Raw genomic sequence first — 23111 nt, forward strand, 5'->3', positions numbered from 1 at the left:
TAAAGACGCCAGTTTTTTTAAGCTCTACGATTGAAGAAGAGAAAAAAAGAAATAATTTTGCACAAGAGAAGAAGCTGTCGGACTAAACGAGGAGGGTTGGAGTTCGAATCCTCCCCTACACATATTTTTCTAGGTAAAGAATAAAAAATGAAAATGGGCCGAGTGTTCCGCCTTCAACGTCAAATAGGAATCGCAAATATCGACTCCCTAGCGACACCCGCATCGGTTGCCCCACGGCTCATCCAGTAGGCCCACGTCATAGGTAGGGTGCACACTGTTCCAGCACGAAGGCCCACCTGCCAGCCAGCGCGAATCTCCAAGTAGCATGAGGATCGGCCTGATTAGCCATGCATAAACTTGGAGAACCACATAAACTTGGAGGGGGTTTAGAATGTCTTTGCCAACATTTTGTCACATTATAGAAAATAAACAGAATAAGATGTTTAACAACAAAGGGGCCAACATTTTCAGAACCAGGTCTCTGCTTGGAGGCTCCAGTCATATGTTCAAGTATTTTGTCAATCTACCAGCAGTGTTGGCCACAATCACCTTCGTAAGGCAAGTTCAATATTGTATATCGGAAGACAACTCCATCATCTTACATCTCCATACCTCTCCAATTTAAGCACCAGTTTTTTTTATCATGTACCATGCCAAGGAGAAACAACTAGAAATTGTAAGACGCAACTAAAATCCTGTGCTGAGTACATACGACCTGAGCAAAAAAAGTGGCAAGCCCTGAAATGATTGCACCTTGCAAAGCCTAACATTCATGAAGCACAACAATCATGAGAATCTGCAATTTGACAGCATAAAAGATGCTTCAGAATCAGTATAATATTAGAAACATCATTCAAATAACATATATTTTGAACATGTAAATTGCAATTTCGGTGTTATTTTTATAGTAAGAAACGTTTATATGTTAGAGAAACTATGTTGGCTCATACAAAGTTCTCAGAGTTATAAATGGCTTTAAAATTTACACGAGTCAAATTCAACATGCGGGAACAAAGCGATTGTAATAATAGATGTTGGTCCATGTAGAAATCGTCGATGAACTATCAATCAGAAACATTAGCAACATGTTATTATACTTGCTGATTTTTGCAACACTGCATGATGTATGCCTCTAATATTATCATCTCCCGAAGTTAACTAAATGCAAAATAATACATGAAGCATAATAATTAATAAAAATTTCTATTGACAAGTAACTTTTACGAAATCCAAGGTACCACAAAATAAACATAATTGTTCTTGTAACAAGACAACATCCTATGTGTAGGATCTGAGCCCTGCGGGTAAATGTGACAATGCACATATGCTGTTCTTCCCATTCTCTCTCACAAGATCTGGTGCAAAGTCCTCGTTTAAACCGAATCAGCTACTTGGTAACTGCGGACCTGGCTTCTGATCATATATCCTCGACACGGAATCCAACTCCGTATGATCTAGTGCCTTGCTGGTGATCATTTTCGACTGCAAGCAAGAAATTATAATTAATTTAGTTGTGCCACTCAGAGTGCTTAGGGTAAACATTTTTAGCCTATCCCAATTCACGGTGAACAAAAAATTATAATTAATGACCTATGCAGGAACACGAAAAAATAGAAGCAAAACGAGTTTGGTAGTAGCCTTTTGCCAAAAGAATAAAAAAGTTATATTCGCAAATGATTCTTTCTTAAGAAGTTGAAGGATGCGAACCTGTGGCACTAAATGTTAAGAAGGGTTTCCACCAAGAATTGCACACCAAAGCAGCAGACGACTTGGAGGAACCCACCTTCCCCTGTTTAGAAAACAATACTGATTTTCAGATATAAATAGACATAAATAGATATAGATAACTATATACAAAGGTCTACTCATTGCAATAACACATTTTAGTGGGAACATCTTAGTAGATGCCATGTCTTACTTTGGCTTGCCATGTTATCAAAGGCCAGACTGAAACACAAATTCGAGTAGAAGGGAAGTATATACATATGCAGACGCGCTGATTTTTTTCTTTCTTTTCTATATGCACATAGTAATACAGGGATACATAAAACATTTCACAATGAAGGCCTATATAATTAATAAAGAGGGGTGCAACTAACCTTTACTAATAAACTTGAATTAGGCTGCCAACTGGCAGCTACCTGAAACAAGGAATCGTCCGCCTTATTTTCTGCTGGTTTGTCTTTCTCCAAGCTAAAAAATCATACAGAACTGAAAGTTGTCAGGTGCTTAGGTGGATCAATGCAAAACCGAGAAATATCTCCTCATTTGAGATTTACCTTCTGTTCAACTCAAGCCCGAAATCAACGTAGCCTTTGGTTCCAAAAAAGGGAACACCTTTATTTATTTCCTACAGATAGGGACAAAAGGTATCCAATAAAATTCTGATATTTCTTTGCTACAACTAGAGGCTAAAATACTACGATTCAGACACGGCAAATTAGCCTATCTTTAACAAATTGACATGGTATTTCAATGGAACTGAAAAACTCAACTGAACCTTCGCAAAACAGAAGTCAAATTGAAGTATGAGTGTCAGAGTTTTTTGATTTTTTAAACTTTCACTGGGGGAATGGCTCCCCTAGTAGCAGAGTTATAGAGTTAAATAAGTTGGCAAACGAGAGGAAGTAATCTATCGACCATGAATTGAAATATAACTACACTTACCTTTGTGTCGATAACATGGCGCCTATAGAATGATGCAACCAGCTGCACGTCAAAGAAAAGAAAATTTCATTGTGAGTTCCAATAAAGGTGAAAGTAGCCTAATACATACTATGGTTTTGTTTTAGCAATAAAATTGTTCTCTTCTTTTTTTAAAAAAAAATAGCCTAAAACAAACAAAGAGAGAATGAAACGTGCATATGCACCATATTTCACTCTGATGGATCATTTACCGAATACTCTGTTAAGTCAAAAACCAGATATTTTACAATGAAGCACATACTAGTTTTAACTTCTAAAAATATAACTCTTATGTGTAGAAGTGAAAGTTGATTAATCCATTGTTCAGAAACATGAGTTCATATTCACCAGAGTTGAAAGGAATAGCATTTTGCAAGTGTCCATCAGCATACTCTGTTTACAATATTGTCAAAAGACCTTAAGTGTTGTAAGCTAACAAAAAGATGCGAGCCTCTTATCAGGTAAGAAGGAAACTACAACAAACCTGTGTACTTCGAAGAAGCTCTAGAGCAAAAATGTATGAAGGGCTGAGTAGGCTAGTTGACCCCGTGCCATAACTGATTGCGCAATTCCAGTTTTTCAAGTCATTGAAAGGTGCAGTGTTCTCGCTTTCACCTGCTGGACCTGCTGAAGTATTATAGACACAAAAGTAGAATTAAATTCTTGATGCCCAAACTAGAGATAAACTAGAAGATATGTATCTGACCGAGGCTTTCTTGCTTATCTTTTGCACTTGGCTTGGCTACTGATTGAGACTAGTAACATATGGGAAATATACAATGTACATAGACCTTTGTATATAAGGCAGAGTTTCTAGCTATACATGTGAATGGCAATGAACTTTGATGGTCATTAATATTCATGTGGAGTAAAACAAAGGTCCTAATGACGATTGAAGGTTTAATAAGTTATAACACTCACCAAGTGGCTTGTACTGTACGCCTGCAGTTAATCTTCCTTTCCTCGTAACCAGCCATGCACCTTAGGGTACCGCACCAGATACTATGCAAAGACAAGTAATAATATCAGCATATCATGGCATGTAATTAGAACAATTAAATTGTTTCAAAGCTAAGATGACCATCTACTTGGGCATAGATTTTTTCACTATACCATACTTCGAAGTTCCAACTAGAGATATAAATAATAGCATACCAGCAAATGGCAGGAAGGACGCTCCAACTGACAGATTCTTTGAACCATATCTTACACCCATGACACCGTAATCTTCTTTACCCTGCCCCCTGTGGGCCAGGAAAATTCGACTTCATTAGTCATTCTTACGGCGTGCAATCATATTCAGAATCAATCAACAACGAGAAAAATCTTTTAGTGAATCATAAAAATACACACTTATCATAACATGAATTAACGGAATTAAGCTATACGCAGCAACTCTAGGCATGGTGTGCAACCAAGAAACACATACAGTTAGCCTACCTGTTTGCCATAAGCAAAGGGAATGTTCCGAAAGCGCCAACGCCATACTTCGGATAGTAATCACATGATTTCACCTGCAACATACTGGATATACAAGTCATAAGAACCCAAATTAACACAAGTCACATCTCGCAACAACACTACTAGTAAATGTTGCTAGCCACGCGCTTACGGTTTTGCGGTTGACGCGAGCAGGTCCACATATGTGTTGGGATTATCCAAATCCCTGCAAAGAAAACAGTAAAATCCATTTTGTGTTTAGGGTACATGTCACAGAATATAATAGGCTTGGTAAACATATGAAGATAATCATGCACCTCTGCCACCGAAACATGGCCTCCCCACCAGCTGGAGACATCTAAGTGAGTTTTAAGTTAGGGAAAGTTAAATGGCACTTCTTTGATCTTTCGCTAACTCAGGAACTATTAACTAAAAAGGGGGTCAAAAATCATTTGTAACACCCTCTCTTCTTCTAATTGAAAAGCAGCGCTCCTGCTAGTTGTTGGAAATATGCCCTAGAGGCAATAATAAATGGTTATTATTATATTTCTTTGTTCATGGTAATTGTCTATTGTTCATGCTATAATTGTATTGTCCGGAAATCGTAATACATGTGTGAATACATAGACCACAACTTGTCCCTAGTAAGCCTCTAGTTGACTAGCTCGTTGATCAATAGATAGTCATGGTTTCCTGACTATGGACATTGGATGTCGTTGATAACGGGATCACATCATTAGGTGAATGATGTGATGGACAAGACCCAATCCTAAGCATAGCATAAAGATCGTGTAGTTTCGTTTGCTAGAGCTTTTCCAATGTCAAGTATCTTTTCCTTAGACCATGAGCGTGCAACTCCCGGATACCGTAGGAGTGCTTTGGGTGTGCCAAACGTCACAACGTAACTGGGTGACCATAAAGGTGCACTACGGGTATCTCCGAAAGTGTCTGTTGGGTTGGCACGGATCGAGACTGGGATTTGTCACTCCGTGTGACGGAGAGGTATCTCTGGGCCCACTCGGTAATGCATCATCATAATGAGCTCAATGTGACTAAGGCGTTAGTCATGGGATCATGCATTGCGGTACGAGTAAAGAGACTTGCCGGTAACGAGATTGAACAAGGTATTGGGATACCGACGATCGAATCTCGGGCAAGTAACTTACCGATTGACAAAGGGAATTGCATACGGGATTGATTGAATCCTCGACATCGTGGTTCATCCGATGAGATCATCGTGGAACATGTGGGAGCGAACATGGGTATCCAGATCCCGCTGTTGGTTATTGACCGGAGAGGCGTCTCGGTCATGTCTGCATGTCTCCCGAACCCGTAGGGTCTACACACTTAAGGTTCGGTGACGCTAGGGTTGTAGAGATATATGTATGCGGAAACCCGAAAGTTGTTCGGAGTCCCGGATGAGATCCCGGACGTCATGAGGAGTTCCGAAATGGTCCGGAGGTAAAGAATTATATATAGGAAGTCAAGTTTCGGCCACCGGGAAAGTTTCGGGGGTTACCGGTATTGTACCGGGACCACCGGAAGGGTCCCGGGGGTCCACCGGGTGGGGCCACCTATCCCGGAGGGCCCCGTGGGCTGAAGTGGGAAGGGAACCAGCCCCTAGTGGGCTGGGCGCCCCCCCATGGGCCTTTCCCCTGCGCCTAGGGTTGGAAACCCTAGGGCAAGGGGGCGCCCCACTTGCCTTGGGGGGTACTCCACCCCCTTGGCCGCCGCCCCCCACCCTAGATGGGGTTTTGGCCGGCGCCCCCCTCCTAGGGAGCCTATATAAAGAGGGGGGGGGGAGGGAGGGCAGCAAACTACAGCCTTGGGCGCCTCCCTCCTCCCCTGCTACACCTCTCTCTCTCTCTCTCTCTCTCGTAGAAGCTCGGCGAAGCCCTGCCGGCATCTCGCTACATCCACCACCACGCCGTCGTGCTGCTGGATCTCCATCAACCTCTCCTTCCCCCTTGCTGGATCAAGAAGGAGGAGACGTCGCTGCACCGTACGTGTGTTGAACACGGAGGTGCCGTCCGTTCGGCACTCGGTCATCGGTGATTTGAATCACGGCGAGTATGACTCCGTCATCCACGTTCATTGGAACGCTTCCGCTCGCGATCTACAAGGGTATGTAGATGCACCCCTCTCCCCTCGTTGCTAGTATACTCCATAGATGCATCTTGGTGAGCGTAGGAAAATTTTAAAATTATGCTACGATTCCCAACAGTGGCATCATGAGCCAGGCTATGCGTAGTTACTATGCACGAGTAGAACACAAAGCAGTTGTGGGCGTTGAGTTTGCCAATTCTTCTTGCCGCTACTAGTCTTGTCTTGTTTCGGCGGCATTGTAGGATGAAGCGGCCCGGACCGACCTTACACGTACGCTTACGTGAGACAGGTTCCACCGACTAACATGCACTAGTTGCATAAGGTGGCTAGCGGGTGTCTGTCTCTCCTACTTTAGTCGGAACGGACTCGATGAAAAGGGTCCTTATGAAGGGTAAATAGAAATTGGCAAATCACGTTGTGGTCATACGTAGGTAAGAAACGTTCTTGATAGAAACCTACAAACCACGTAAAAACTTGCAACAACAATTAGAGGACGTCTAACTTGTTTTTGCAGCAAGTGCTATGTGATGTGATATGGCCAGAAGATGTGATGAATGATATATGTGATGTATGAGATTGATCATATTCTTGTAATAGGAATCACGACTTGCATGTCGATGAGTATGACAACCGGCAGGAGCCATAGGAGTTGTCTTTATTATTTTGCATGACCTGCGTGTCATTGAATAAACGCCATGTAAATTACTTTACTTTGTTGCTAAACGAGTTAGCCATAGAAGTAGAAGTAATCGTTGGCGTGACGACTTCATGAAGACACGATGATGGAGATCATGATGATGGAGATCATGGTGTCATGCCGGTGACGAAGATGATCATGGTGCCCCGAAGATGGAGATCAAAGGAGCAAAATGATATTGGCCATATCATGTCACTATTTGATTGCATGTGATGTTTATCATGTTTTTGCATCTTATTTGCTTAAAACGACGGTAGTAAGTAAGATGATCCCTTATAATAATTTCAAGAAAGTGTTCACCCTAACTGTGCACCGTTGCGAAGGTTCATTGTTTCGAAGCACCACGTGATGATCGGGTGTGATAGATTCTAACGTTCGCATACAACGGGTGTTGACGAGCCTAGCATGTACAGACATGGCCTCAGAACACACGCAATACACTTAGGTTGACTTGACGAGTCTAGCATGTACAGACATGGCCTCGGAACACGGAGGACCGAAAGGTCGAGCATGAGTCGTATAGAAGATACGATCAACATGGAGATGTTCACCGATCTTGACTAGTCCGTCTCACGTGATGATCGGACACGGCCTAGTTAAACTCGGATCATGTTTTTCACTTAGATGACTAGAGGGATGTCTATCTGAGTGGGAGTTCATTAACTAATTTGATTAGATGAACTTAATTATCATGAACTTAGTCTAAAATCTTTACACTATGTCTTGTAGATCAAATGGCCAACGTTGTCCTCAATTTCAACGCGTTCCTAGAGAAAACCAAGCTGAAAGATGATGGCAGCAACTATACGGACTGGGTCCGGAACCTGAGGCTCATCCTCATAGTAGCCAAGAACGATTATGTCTTAGAAGCACCGCTAGGTGAAGCACCAATCCCAGAGAACCAAGATGTTATGAACGCTTGGCAAACACGTGCTGATGATTACTCCCTCGTTCAGTGCGGCGTGCTTTACAGCTTAGAACCGGGTCTCCAAAAGCGTTTTGAGAAACATGGAACATATGAGATGTTCGAGGAGCTGAAAATGGTTTTCCAAGCTCATGCCCGGGTCGAGAGATATGATGTCTCCGACAAGTTCTTCAGCTGTAAAATGGAGGAGAATAGTTCTGTTAGTGAGCACATACTCAGAATGTCTGGGTTGCACAACCGCTTGACTCAGCTGGGAGTTAATCTCCCGGATGACGCGGCCATTGACAGAATCCTCCAGTCGCTTCCACCAAGCTACAAGAGCTTTGTGATGAACTTCAATATGCAGGGGATGGAAAAGACCATTCCTGAGGTATATTCGTTGCTGAAATCAGCGGAGGTGGAAATCAGAAAAGAACATCAAGTGTTGATGGTGAATAAAACCACTAAGTTCAAGAAGGGCAAGGGTAAGAAGAACTTCAAGAAGGACGGCAAGGGAGTTGCCGCGCCCGGTAAGCCAGTTACTGGGAAGAAGTCGAAGAATGGACCCAAGCCTGAAACTGAGTGCTTTTATTGCAAGGGAAGTGGTCACTGGAAGCGGAACTGCCCCAAATACTTAGGGGACAAGAAGGCCGGCAACACCAAAGGTATATGTGATATACATGTAATTGATGTGTACCTTACCAGTACTCGTAGTAGCTCCTGGGTATTTGATACCGGTGCGGTTGCTCATATTTGTAACTCAAAACAGGAACTACGGAATAAACGGAGACTGGCGAAGGACGAGGTGACGATGCGCGTCGGGAATGGTTCCAAGGTCGATGTGATCGCCGTCGGCACGCTACCTCTGCATCTACCTACGGGATTAGTTTTAAACCTCAATAATTGTTATTTAGTGCCAGTTTTGAGCATGAACAGTGTATCTGGATCTCGTTTAATTCGGATAGTAATCACATACTTCGGATAGTAATCACATGATTTCACCTGCAACATACTGGATATACAAGTCATAAGAACCCAAATTAACACAAGTCACATCTCGCAACAACACTACTAGTAAATGTTGCTAGCCATGCGCTTACGGTTTTGCGGTTGACGTGAGCAGGTCCACATATGTGTTGGGATTATCCAAATCCCTGCAAAGAAAACAGTAAAATCCATTTTGTGTTTAGGTTACATGTCACAGAATATAATAGGCTTGGTAAACATATGAAGATAATCATGCACCTCTGCCACCGAAACATGGCCTCCCCACCAGCTGGAGACATCTAAGTGAGTTTTAAGTTAGGGAAAGTTAAATGGCACTTCTTTGATCTTTCGCTAACTCAGGAACTATTAACTTTTTACCCTCTCTTCTTCTAATTGAAAAGCAGCGCTCCTGCTAGTTTCTTAAAAAAAAAATCTTCCAAGAACACATATCAGGTTGAACAAACAAGCATGATTTTTTTTTTCTTGCATGGAAGGATACAGCGGCGCTGAGTTGAATGGTAGGATCCTCCGGCGTCTTCAAGATGATGCCGGCGTCGAGGCTGCTTGGCTGATGGAAGTAGTCGTCGAACAGGCTGCGAAGCTGGAGCTTGCCGAACATGATCTCGTACGCCGGCACCGCCATCCTGCATGGAGTAAGATTCAAAATAAATTGCAGTGCTTGCATCCTGTGCAAGGTAGTATAATGCATGACTGATTCACATGGAAGCTACGACGGAGATGCATGGAGACATATGACGGCCGGACCTGGTGCGGGCGGCGGTGGGGCTGGGGAACTCGGAGAGCGGCGGCACCACAGAGTCCATCTTCCTTGGCGCCATCGATCCTTATTTGCTTCCTTCCTGCTCGATCGTGCCGATGGACAAGCTAAGCCGACGTGAGAGATGGGGTTTGTGTATGCCTTCGTCTTCGTTCGTGCCTGCTATCTATGAAAGAAGTCCACATAACCCCCTGGGGTTTCACAGACTGGCCAGTTTACCCCCAAGGTCTAAAACCAGCTGTTTAACCCCCTGATCTTTCCTAAACCAGGTTAATCATCCCCTAACACCGATTAGAGTAGTTTTTCAGGCGGTTTTGTTGGACATAGCAAGATGCAGCTCGTTCCTGATCTGCAGTTCTGCACCCAGCCTCGTACATCCTCCTCCGAGCACGAGCGGCGTTTCAATCGCTGGCGCTCGCCTAATCCCTCTATTCTAATTGTGTGCATCTCGACGTCACCCTCAAGTCTCCTGGACAAGCACGCACATACACACAAGAAGTACGTGCCACCATGTCTGAGATGGACATGACTAACCTAATCGTGTTTAGTAACTAACAGTGGATCTCGACAGCTGCCAGCGGCAGCCGCTGGCGGCACGGGCGCCAGCTTGGTACGCGGCGCATATGTTGTCCACGGAGGACGAAGCGGACGTGGCCGGCGAGAGCGCTGCCGAGGCGACTACGGCGACGACCGCGCACGAGAGGCTCGGTGTCAAGCCGAGATTGCATGCGAGCCAAACCATAGTCGCATGTGCATGCTTTCTAGAGCCCGATGCCGAACGAGGAGCTGGTGCTTCCCAAGGAACCGGGAGCCTTGCCAATTTGCCATCCCATTGACACGCCATGTTTTTTTGCCAGAGGCAGACGCATGCAGAGCTCTACGAAAGGCGCTTCCTGAACCACGCCGGGCTGAGGCGCTGAGCTTCCTCGTGGCTGGCTGCTGGCTGGTGCTGCTGCCGACTAGTACCTCAACGATGCATGTGGTTTGGGTGGGATGACCTGAGCCTGTAATTCATGGCCGCAACGCAAATGAGCAGCAGTAGTTGTCGCAACCTTCAAAACCGCCTGAAAAACCACTCTGATCGGTGCTAGGGGGTGATTCACCTGGTATAGGAAAGAACAGGGGGTTAAATACCCGGTTTTAGACCTTAGGGGGTAAACTGGACGGTTTGTGAAATCCTAGGGGGTTAAGTGGACTTCTTTCGCTATTTATACATCTTCTTTCTTTCTTGCCGGACAAGGTTTTTTTTTTCAGACACAGAGAGATTGATGTGTGCAAGGCTAATCTTGTACTACTACTAGCATTTGCTTTGGATAGTCGTATCCTTTTTAAACCAAAACATACAAGGACACGTTCCTATCCTTTCTCTACAAGCGTGCATTTCAAAAAATAAAAATAAAATGAAAACTCAATAGTGTGATTTTTTTCCCGCTATGTTTCCAGAAACCCAAATTCTAATAAGTGCAGCTGCACTTTTTAACATTCCCGAGCACACCCTGCGAGAGCCGTCGGATGCATCGCGATCGCATGCGATCGCGACCAGGTGGAACCTGGTCGGTACGAAACGTCGCGCGTATATCTGGTCGGGGGAAACGTCTAGCGCGTGGTGGGGCCCGCCATTATCCGTGTCTTCTCCACCTCTCGCAACGGCACTCTCCCCTCATTCGGTGGTGCGGGCGGTTTCTCCTTCCTCCTTCCTCCTCGCCCAAATCGACGCAAATCGACGACGCGCCTGTCTAAATCCGCCTCGCCGCAGTCCAAATCGGTGCTCTCGGGAGTGGTTCGGCGTCGCGGGGTGGTCGGCGCTTCGAGTTGCTCTCCCGCGCGGCTCGTCGGCCATGGGAGAGCTGCTCTCGCAAGCGAGATCGGCGGGCCGTGCAGAGCGGCAGTTACGGCGAAGGAGACGAAGCGAGACGGGAGTCGTTCTGTGCGGGCGGTGGCGAAGGAAGGAGGCGGTTCATCGGCGTGAAGGTAAATCCCGCTCTGGATCTCTCCATTGCTGGTGGCGCGGAGTTTTACTAGGTTCGTCATGCGCTGGTTAGGGCTCGCAGCAGTGCTCGTTTGTCGACCTGGTCAGCGTTTTCACTTGCGCTAGTTCCCTGCTACTGTTTTGGGTAGCCTTGGGGGTGGTTAGGTTAGGTACTTGGTATGAATGGGTTCTAGATATCCATGGATGTATGTTCGCCCCCGCGTCTGGTTCGTGTGATTTTCGTGGTCGAAAATAGGCTTGGAGGTGTGCGTGCCCCCGCTGCAGATTGCGGAGGAATTTTCCTCGACTTTTTTTTTCCAGCAGGCAAGTTTATGCCAAACGTCAGGCAAGTTTGGCCCTGTTTTTTTGGTTCGGGTTGGAGTCCGTGTTTTTATTAGGTACCACGCAAGTTCATGTTCGCTATGAGGAAAGTTAGGTAAAAACGTCAGGCAAGTTTATTATCCACTAGTCCTTTGTGTAGCAGGCAAGTCTTGGGCAGGTTTGGGGTTGGGCAAGTTTTTGGTGTTAGGCAAGTTAATTTTTGTAGCAGGCAAGTTCATTACCTAAATTTAATGACATGCTTATGCTAATTTAATAACGAACTTGCCTGCTACCCAAACTTGCCTGCTACCAAAAAATGTTCGCTATCAGGTAGGCTGTTAGACGTGCTTATGCTAATTGTTAGTAGTATTTTTTGTCTCTTATTCGCGTTCAATTTTCATGTAGGTTTTACAGACAACAATACGATGCTGAAATGAGCATTGCAACATGTGAAGAGTTTAATCCTTTGCTAATTTTCTGTTATTTTTTTCAGGCAAACATGGCTGGTCTGTCAAGCAAAAAGCATGATCAACTGGAGTCAACATCGTCGCAGCACGATAGGGTCCCATCTCCTGCATCTGAAGTCCGAGTGGAGGTTTAACCGGCCCCCACCCCACCCCCCATACCTCGCTCTACCCCTTTTTTTCATAAGCGCATCTTAGTGTTTATCTTTCTTGCTTTTTGGCAGGCACCTGTATCAGAAGAGCAAGCTATTAACCAAACAATTGTTTACGAGTGGAAGCGGCAAAAGCGTGTAGTAAACCGAGGGAAGCGGCCTCCTAGCACCAGCAGTAATGAGGATGCTCCAGTCGAAGGTGTGAATGAGGGGGATGTTTCTCGAGAGCAACAACCAAAGAAGAACCGCCGTAAAGTTGCTGACACTGAGGTATTATAGAATCCTTGTAAACTACACTTCAAATCCCTTAATCAGAAACTTTTTATGTCCCAAAGCAGATGCGATGTTTTTTTTTCTGTTTGCTATATAATGGTTGCTTATGTGCCAACCCACACAAAAATGGATTATAATCATGTTTTAATAGGCAAAAAAAGGAGGGGGGGGGGTGAGGCAACTCATGTGCCCAACCCACACATAAGTTGCCCCCCCACCTGTCCCTGGATCATGTTTTTCCTAGCATAACACACACCCAGAGGTGAGGGGGGGGGGGCAACTCATGTGCCTCACCCACACAAGTTGGTTTTTTTGTTGCATTTTTATGCCGTTTTCATATTGACTATTCAAGGTAATTTCATATCTATACAACCTTTCTTAGGGTCCCAGGAACAGGTCATCACCTGCAAGGCTTTTCAAGTTAAACAAGGACCTTGTCGATGACCAAAATATTGTTATCAGAGACATAGAGTTTGGTGGCTTGTTGGATATAAAAGCCACTAGCATGCCAGGGGATCTCAGTCAGTGGATCATGAAACACTATGACCCAGAGATGTCTCAAATAGTTATACCTGACAGGGGCAAGATCCCGGTTGATGCAGAAAGTGTTCACAGGTTATGGGGCTTGCCAAACAAAGGGAGGAAAGTCTGCTTCGAAATGAATCCCGATGTCATAAGGGAATTCAACAGCATCTACAAGATTGAGGGCAAAAACTCCCCTACACTGACATCGTGGTGCAAAATGATTGAAAATATGAACGGGGCTGCTGATGACAATTTTCTCCGTGCTTGGCTGGCAGTTGCCTTTTCTTGTTTCCTCGCTCCAACAACAAGCTTGAGCATTTCTCCAAGGTGCTTCCCCGCTATCTTGAACAGAAATGTCATCAAAGACTCGAAGATATGCGACTTTGTTGTTGATCAACTAAGGCTAGCATTCATGGGGTTTGGGGAGAAGAAGAAAGCGGTTTGCTGCTGTGTCTTCCACCTAGTAGTAAGTACAAATACAAGATTAACAATTTTTTGTTTGTTCATTCTTTTTTTCCTAATTCAAATATACTATGGGAATGAAGTTTGATGCTTCTTTAATCCAAACAATGCAGATACTATACCTTGATTCATTGGAGGTAGATGGGCCAATTCCTAGCACGCTGCCCAGGGCGGCCATTTGGAATGATGATCTCATAACCAAAGTCATGAAGAAAGACAAGAAAGGGCCAGGCGTGTATGGAAAGTTGCGTGTAAGTTCTCCCCTCTGCTAAACATAAATAGCATGATAGCATGACAAACAACCTTTTCAAATAGACACTAATGAAGTTGCCGTTAATTGGATAAGGAGAGGAGGGGTGTCTATTTTTTGTCTCCTTTTATGAGTGTTTGCAAATTTACGTTATGTTCTGGCAATTGATGGTACAAACACCAGCAACTCCCACTTGTTTTCTGTTGTTTAGGGTTTTCCAGCAGGCAAAAAGAGGTTGCCAGACAGGCAAGTTATGTGCCCCACATACACATAAGTTGCCCCAAGTTGTGTTTCTATTTTTATAGAACCAAGGGAAACTTACTGTTCTTCATCCCTCTTCCTAGTCATATCCACACATGGGTGTGATGTTAGCTTGTGATTCAAAAATCAGGCAAATGATGCTAGAAACACCGGCCACTGTCTCTGTGTTGTTAGTTTTCTAACAAACCAACTACATTTATTCGAAAACTAGCCGAATCAACCTTTTTTTAGGTGTTGTTTTTACCCCTTCCCCCGTACAGTCGCAAACACTTTTTGTTTTATTTTGTACTCACAACCTACAACCACTAGAATTTCCATGTTTTCATGACAACTCCCATAACTTGAGTTCTGGCAATTGATGGTACAAACACCAGCAACTCCCACTTGTTTCTGTTGTTTTAGTGTTTTTTCTAGCAGGCAAAAAGAGGTTGCCAGGCAGGCAAGTTATGTGCCCCACATACACATAAGTTGCCCCAATTTGTCTTTCTATTTTTTATAGCACCAAAGGGAAACTTATTGTTCTTCATCCTTCTCCCTAGTCATATCCAGATATGGGGTGTGAAGTTAGCTTTGTGATTCAAAAATCAGGCAGATGATGCTAGAATCATCGGCAACTGTCTCTGTGTTGTTAGTTTTCTAACAAGCCAACTACATTTATTCGAAAACTAGCCGAATTAACTTTTTTAGGTGTTGCTTTCACCCCCTCCCCCGTATAGTCGCGGACACTTTCTGTTTTTTTTACAAAACATGCTTCTATTGCAGCTCAAGACAGAATTTTCCCGGTGCGCAAAAGACAGCTTGTTTGGCAGCATGGATCACATCATAAAATTTGTTGCAGCCAGGCTCCCTCAAAGCTACAACCAAACTGTAAGTATGCAAACTATATATCTTGTCAGGAAAGTCTTTTTTTTTCATTTCAAATTTTGTGACATCTTTGTTTTTCCAATGGCCTACTTGTGTTTTCGTGCCTTGTGCAGAAACAAAAGAGGCTGACAGAGATGGTTCATGAGATGTGCACTGAAATGTCACATGCTGTTGGGAAGCTGGTAGTTGGAGTAGGCAAGCTTGATGACGGCGAAGCAACGACAAGCACAGATGCACACTGTACAATGGGGGCAACGTCTCAAAGGGGCAGTAAGAAGGGGAAATCCACCCCAGAAGTGATTGAGCATAGCTCTACCGAGGATGAAGAGTCATACCAGTCTGATAGCGAGAGTGATGAGGACGAACCGGCTGAAGACAGCGAAACCGAATCGGACAATGATGACCCAGGTGGCAGCGAAGATGACGATCTGGACGATGATGATGAGGACCCACAAACAGGCAATACTAACACCAATACAGCTGAAGAAGATGATGATCTAGAGGAGGACCAGGGAGCGGGTGAGAAAAAACATGTTGATGAGGATCAGGGGAAGGGGGACGGTGAGACCAGCTCAGATGGAGGTAATGTAAGCCATCCCACTGAAGAGGTGCATAGTGAGGAGGGATCTGAAAAGGCTGGAACGGAGAAGGATGATCAAGAACAACCGAATGAAGATGATGATCGGGACGAGGACGATGGCCAAACAAGCGAAAAGAGAGGGGGTAATAGGAAAGGGAATGACGAAGATGATGAGGACCGGGGTGGAGGTCACAACACCGGAGCAGGTACCTCGGGCGGTAATTCTGCAGAAGATGAGCCGGCAGCAAGTTCAGGTAGCACCAACGAAGGCGATTGCTCTACAGACTTCTTCATTCAAGAGCATGGCGGCAAAGCAAAGGGGGCAGATGACCCAAAAAGTATATCTCTTATAGACATTGTTATGATGGAGTTCAACAAGCAGTGGAAACCGCTAGAAGGCGAGAAGCTTGATCTGCCGAAAGTTTATGACGGGCGAACACCTGCTTCATATAGCAACATCATATTCCAAAGCATTCTGGAGGACGAGAACATGCAAATGGCATGCACTTTCAACATGGAAGAGTTATGCCCACTACACACACATGAGGAGCTTATGCAAGAAATTTGTGGATTCTACGCCCCGATAGCAAAAATAAAAGAAGAACTAAACAGGATATGCCCCCACTACCACCAAGGCAGCAAAAGAGGGTATCGTTCAACTTGGCACCAACTGAAGCTGGAGCATTCGAGCCAAGACATGAAACTAGGCAGCTTATTTCATCACTCAAGCATAAACAACAAACTGAAAAAGTTCACCACCGAGTCGAGCTGAAAGATGGAGCAAGTGAGCTGAAAGTTGGGGCAACTTGTATGGGAGCTCAGGCAGTACGAAGAACAACTGAAGCACCAATTGCTGACACTTCAATTTTTAGAGAAAAGGGAACAGTGCAGCCCTTAGGCACCACATGTAAGCAAGGATCAACTTATGAACCGCTTACGAAGGAACTGAATGATAAAACCAAGAGAGCAAGTGAGCTGAAAGATGGAGCAAGTGAGCAGAAAGTTGGGGCAACTTGTATGGGAGTTAACAAGCAAGCAAGTTTTTGTGCAAAGTTGCCCACAGTTGATCTCAATTTGCCTGCAGCCTGTCCAAAAAACACCTGCCTCCCATTTACTGATTTCAGAGAAGCAAGCTCACATGCAATCTTTGTACAGAATGATCCCAAGCCCCCTGGCAAGCTAAGGCACAATGACAGCAAGCTGGCTGCAACATTGCCAAATTTCATGAGTCAGGCAAATAATGCAGTGAGGCAGGCAAGTCCACTTGAAAAGTTGCCACAGACTGATGCCAAGCTACCTGTACCAGTACTACCTTTTGTCAGACAACCATTCACTACAATTAGTCAAGGGAGCTGCCCTGAGATGATCACCAAGGATGCCAAGTTACATGTAACAAGCCCCCAACTTGATAGACAGCCTACAACTCATCTCAAACCATCCAAGTCAGTCGCAAATTTGCTCAAGACTAATCTCATGCTGCCTACAGGGAGCCATCAAGTTGTTGGGAATCCAAACACCGACATGAAACAACCAGCTCCAGTACCAGAGTCGCCCAAGGTTGATACCAAGTTGCCTGCGAGGAGCTCCAAATTCAGCAGACCTGCTACAAAGGATGCAAACAAGGAGAACTGTCCACCGGAGACACACCAGGAGCACTCCAATGACACACTAAACATAGATGAGATATTAGCAAGATGTGTTGTTCCAACCAATAAAGAAATCAACCTTCCAGCAGCAAACACATGTGAAGAGCCAGTTGATGACCCCCCCCCCCAAGCAAAAGTTGAAAGGGATATGGGACGAATACTGTCCAGCACCCAACTTTGGGATTATCTTAGACGATTTTATTCCAAGTCATAAAGAATCAACCAATACCAGCAGTCAATCTGCATGGACAATGAGTTCGGAACAACCAATCCGCAATGAAGATGATGTGAATGCGAGTTCGAAACAACCATTTCTTGATGAAGATGATGTAAATGAAGTTATTAATATAGAAGATGATGATTGGGATGCTATAGAAGAAGCATGTGCAGCAGCAGAGCGAAGGCAAAAAGAACCAATTGGTGGGCAAGACGTCGGTAGCTTGTCACCAAATAACTTGCACACACCTATTAAAGATACCCAAGGTATGACTGAAACAGAAGCATGTTGGGGCAGCAAGCATTATAGTAGTAGTAGTTCAGGCGAGCCAGTCACATTTCAACATGAGAGGAGGCTCATCAAGCTGCCTCCATGCCTGAGATCACCATTCATGATTCCTGGGAACAAGAAAGAGTTCCAGTGCAAACCTGAAGCAAACCGTTTATATGCTTCAATGATTTTGCATGCAAGGATCAGTGCAGATGAATCAAAAGATACAGACATCAGGTACCAAACTTGTCTAATCACAACAGTGACCAATGTTTGCTCAAGGCATCTTAATGCGTTTGGGTTACTTTTTTGCTTGTTCATTTTTAATCGCCTTGCTTTTTTCTGTTTCCAGCCCAAAAATCATTGATTACAATGGATATGATGTCACCCTGAGGGAACTTGCAGACTCAATGAAGGTTGAGGGTGTCGTTCTTTCGCACGTGTTCGAAGTTGGCATCGAGTCTATAATGCTGAATTTGCCTGCGGACTTAAAGAAGGTCGTCATGCCTCTTCGATTCTTGGTAAAAGTTTTGCCTTCAAGCTTTTCTATTTATATGTATTTTTTTTGCATTTTTTCTTCTTTCTTCTGCACAATATAGGTCATCATGTGTTGATGGTTTTCCTTTTTCTTTTTCAGATCAGGCTACAACAGATGGAATGGAACACACAAGAAATGAATGGCAGATTCAACAAGTCTAATCATTTGGACCGAAAAGACATGGTGAGTCATTTTCTTGATGTCTACACAAAATATATCCCAAGTTATATATGTGTTCACTTTCTTTTGGAGACACAAGTTGCCTGCAAATGAAGGGAGTCCATTTTTTTTGGACATTTTGATAAGGCATTCGTTTGGTTTTTTTGGTAACCTGTTTTTTTTGTGCAACAAAACAGATTATGTTTCCTATATTGGAGAACCTTAATCCAGCAAAGAAGAAAACATCGAACCATTATTGGGTCTTTAATCTGAATATAAGAGACCGAAGATTTGAGGTGCTTGACTCCTGGAGGACGCTCGATGATGTAGATTTGGACACTAATGCAAGTAAAATAGCAGCAACTATCCGTAGCATGTGGGACCACCACTACCACAAGTCTCACATTGTGCTGGATGACTTTAGTCTTGTAAACATCGACGTTCCAAAACAAAATAATGAGTAAGCAAGTCCTATTTTCTTCTTTTGTGTGTGTATTTTTTGTTGCTTTTTCCCCCTTCGTTTAATGTTCCTCGACGAGTAAGCAAGCAAAAAGGGTGGGTGGGGGAGGCAACTTGTGTGTCCATATCACATTTAAGTTGCATATATGTTTAGGCAACTTGTATGCCCAGAACACACACAAGTTTCCTAACACCCCAAAACTTACCTGATTGGGCGGGTGGGTGGGAGGCAACTTGTGTGCCCAGAGCACACATAAATTGCCCCAACTCCCTTCTCCTTCTTGTACCCCCTCCCCCTCTAACATGTTGTCCTCAAAGCAGAAAGGGGTGGGTGGGGGGAGGCAACTTCTGTGCCCAGACCGCACATATCTAGTCGCCTACGTGTGAGGCAACTTGTGTGCCCAGAACACACACAAGTTGCCTAAAGTCCTTTCTGGTTTTCATACTTTGTAAATTCAGTCTCATGCACGAAGATATGCTTACCCCCACACATGTTGTTTTTGCTTCTTTTTTTGGGTACAAAAGCGTTGATTGTGGGATCTACGGGCTGACCAATACAAGTAAATGGGATGCAAGGGCTGTACCCAAGTATGAACCAGATGACATACCGAACATTAGGAAGCAACTCACCAACACATGGGTTTCAAGTGTCCACAACAAAGCTCCGTGGAAGGATATTCCGAAGTTGCCATAGGTAAGTTTTTCTTTCTATTCACAAGTTTGGTAATTAATTTTTCCTTTTTCTTTTTTTTGCGAAACAACATTTGAATAGGAAACAATAAGGCGACTAGCACCTGCAAACCAACGAACTAACAAATTCTGGTAGCACGCAACTACGGAAAAAGATTTAAAACTAGGCAACTAACACCTGGGAACCAGCCAATTAACATATGTGAAAGCAAACAACAATGCGTACGAATTACTCAAAGTTTTCAAGCTCAGGAGAAATGACATAGAGTTTCGCAAAAAAACTATGATACAAGGTCAACTCATGATATTCATATCATGAACCAGAATTACAAAAACAGCTCATATTTTGCTCATAGCTCCCCCTTTTTGTTCTTGTTTTCAACATGCAACTTCTGTGACCTTTCTCAACTTCATTTCTTTGTTTCCCAAACCTGCCTGCATTGTGCCTATCAAACCAACCTTGCCTCACATTGTCCTGCAGTGTGTTCAACAGATCCACAAAAGCTGCATTTGTTTTTTCGCTTCGGGTGTAGCTCAAGTGCTGATTGAAGTTGTTTAGACTTTGCTCTTCCATTCGTCGTAGATTTTGGGGGGTCTCTAGGGATGGGTTGAGCATGTTCAGGAGTTTTGTGCACGGGCTGATGAATTGAGTGCGTTGAAGTACGAGCAGATCCAGGACTCGGTGCAGCAGTTGAAGTTGAGTGCACAGCACCCCTGCTGGCGGCACAGCAACCCCTGCTGGCGGCACAGCTGCTTCTGGATGCCTACCAGGAGGCTGCGCACGCCCCCCGAATGTTGGTGGACCACTAGTAGACGGCCGAGAATTGTTGCAATGTGCATGTGTAGGGACTGCTGCTTTTTTCTTCTTAGATAAATTTAGGTGTCCAATCTCCGCCCGAGCTGCACGCATATGCCTCTTTAGAATTTCCGCAGCAGCATCGGATGCACAGGCAACTTTGGCCAAGCTTGAAAAATCCATCTGCAAGTTGGTGTGCCGAACTTGCCTCTTCGATGCTGGCAGCATTTCTGCTTCTGCTGCTTCCAAAACAGGGGGTGCATTAGGCACCTGCGAATGATGTATTGTGCTGGTATCTCATCAACCCCGAGGTGGGTGAAAACCTTCAAGATATGGCAGCAAAGGATACCATCTCTGTCCATCTTGCAGCATTCACATGTGTAATTGCCTGCATCAACTTCTTCTGTTACATAATAGTGTCTGGACCCATATTTAGCAACCCATTCCCTATTAGGTTCAAGCTCATACAAATGTGCACCACAGGGGCGTACATTGTACCTCCCAATCATCTCGAACTCCTCACGGAACTTACGGTACAAGTCTCTAGTGTAGGCTTCATATGCTTGCTTTTCAATGGGGAAATGTGACCACGTTTCAGTCTCTAAGTGGCCCGTCCTATAATCTTGTGCACCTTCCCTAGCAAACACATGAGTTTGAATCTTCTGATACTGTTTCACAAAGTTTAGCATAGAGCCATGCGGGTTCACATACCGCTTGAGGACAGCATTGAAGCCCTCGCTTCGCTGTGTTGACTGCAGGAAAGGGAAGAATCTGTGCTTGAAGTAGCACGACACCCATGTTGTCCGGTACTTATAGAGTTTGTCAAAGTGTACCAATAGCAGCCTGATATTTCGCCATTAGAGCAGCCCATTTTGCCTCAAATTCTTCGGGTGTGAAGCTGAAGTCAATACACTCGTTGAAATCCTTTGACAAACCAGGGTTCCTACCCAACAGTGCCCCAAGTTTCTCTTGAGCTTTCTTCATGATGTGCCAACGACAACGCTGATGCACACTTGTAGGGAAGATGTTCTTAATAGATTCAGCCATCGCAATGTCTTGGTCAGTTATGATGTTGTTAGGGGCCAGTCCATGCATTGCTTCAAGGAAACTCGCAAACAACCAATCAAAGCTCGTCTCCAATTCTTGCCTGACAAATCCACACCCCAACATGAATGACTGCCCGTGCCGGTTGATACTAATGAATGGTGCAAAAGGCATGTTGTACATGTTTGTCATGTATGTCGTGTCGAAGGAAATGCAATCATGATAAGCCTCAGCGTACGCCTTGCGTGTTGGTCCATCAACCCAAAAAATGTTCATAACCCTGTCCTCCTCATCATACTTGACCTTGTAGAAAAAAATTAGGATCTGTTTTCTCTTGCTCCTCGAAGTAGGCTACTGTCTCTATCATATCTCCTTCGCTAGTAGCTGCTTTGTTCAAGCTCGATTTAAGATTTGATATTGCTTTAGTTGTATAAGGAACAATTAGTTCCGTCCCATAAAATTCAGACATAATTTGCATCATACGACCTGCACAAATCGCATGCAGAAAGAAAGTTAGGATATGAAAGAAACAAGCAACGAAGTTACTGGAAAACAGAACAACATCAAAGCAACACAAACCAATGAATCAATTTGCTTTTTTCCAGAGAAGCTCAACTATATTTGCGTGGTGGGGCAACTTATGTGCATCAAGGACACATAAGTTGCCCATCCTTTTCTTTCTAACTCATATAGTTTCCATCGATGCAGGCAAGTTATGTCCCCCTGGCACACAATGAATCAATTTGTTTTCCCAGAAAAGCTCAACTTTTTTTGCGTGGTGGGGCAACTTATGTGCATCAAGGACACAGAAGTCGCCCATCCTTTTCTTTTCTAACTCATATAGTTTCCATAGATGCAGGCAAGTTATGCCCCCCCCTGGCACACAATGAATCAATTTGTTTTTTTCCAGAAAAAACTCCACTTTTTGTGTGGGGGGCAACTTATGTGCATCAAGAACACAGAAGTTGCCCATCCTTTTCTTTTCTAACTCATATAGTTCCCATAGATGCAGGCAAGTTATGTTCCCCTGGCACACATAAGTTGCCCAAAAGTTTTAAGCTTTTAAATTTTGACAAAGAAACAGGGTTGTAGGCGAATTACGATCCCCAAGCACACAGAAGTTTTGCCTCATCCTTTTCATATGCATTTTTTCGACTAGTCAAGTTAGAGGGGGGGGGGGGGTGGTCGGGGGAGGCAACTTATGTTCCCCCACCCAACAAAAAGTCAGCTGGAGAGGCAACTTATGTTCCCTATCCACACCAGAAGTTGGCTCCCCCACACATAGTCCAGCAGTGAGGCAACTTGCATTCCCAAAAGCACACAAATGTTGCCCAGCAAATCATAAAGTTTTTTTTCCAAATTGCCAAACAAGTTTTTTATGCCACACATATCTCCCTAGTAAAAATATTGTTGTACAACAGTAAGTGCAGGATTTTGTTTGCTACTCCTTGAAAAGTTAGCATATAAAGCAGTAAAAATGTGACACACACTTGTAGTCAAATTGCAATTATGAAGATTTGTTAGGAATAGCTTCTCTTCTAGAGGGATCCCTTGGTGCGATCGAAGGTACTTTG

General features: G+C 44.2%; 1 pseudogene; it reads right to left on the reverse strand.

Annotated features, from left to right (window-relative positions):
- Positions 1 to 770: 770 nt before the first annotated feature.
- Positions 771 to 9721, reverse strand: LOC123161196 (uncharacterized; annotated as a pseudogene).
- Between the last annotated feature and the right edge of the window lie 13390 nt (positions 9722 to 23111).

This window comes from Triticum aestivum, chromosome 1D, assembly GCF_018294505.1.
Source record: "Triticum aestivum cultivar Chinese Spring chromosome 1D, IWGSC CS RefSeq v2.1, whole genome shotgun sequence".
Taxonomy (NCBI): domain Eukaryota; kingdom Viridiplantae; phylum Streptophyta; class Magnoliopsida; order Poales; family Poaceae; genus Triticum; species Triticum aestivum.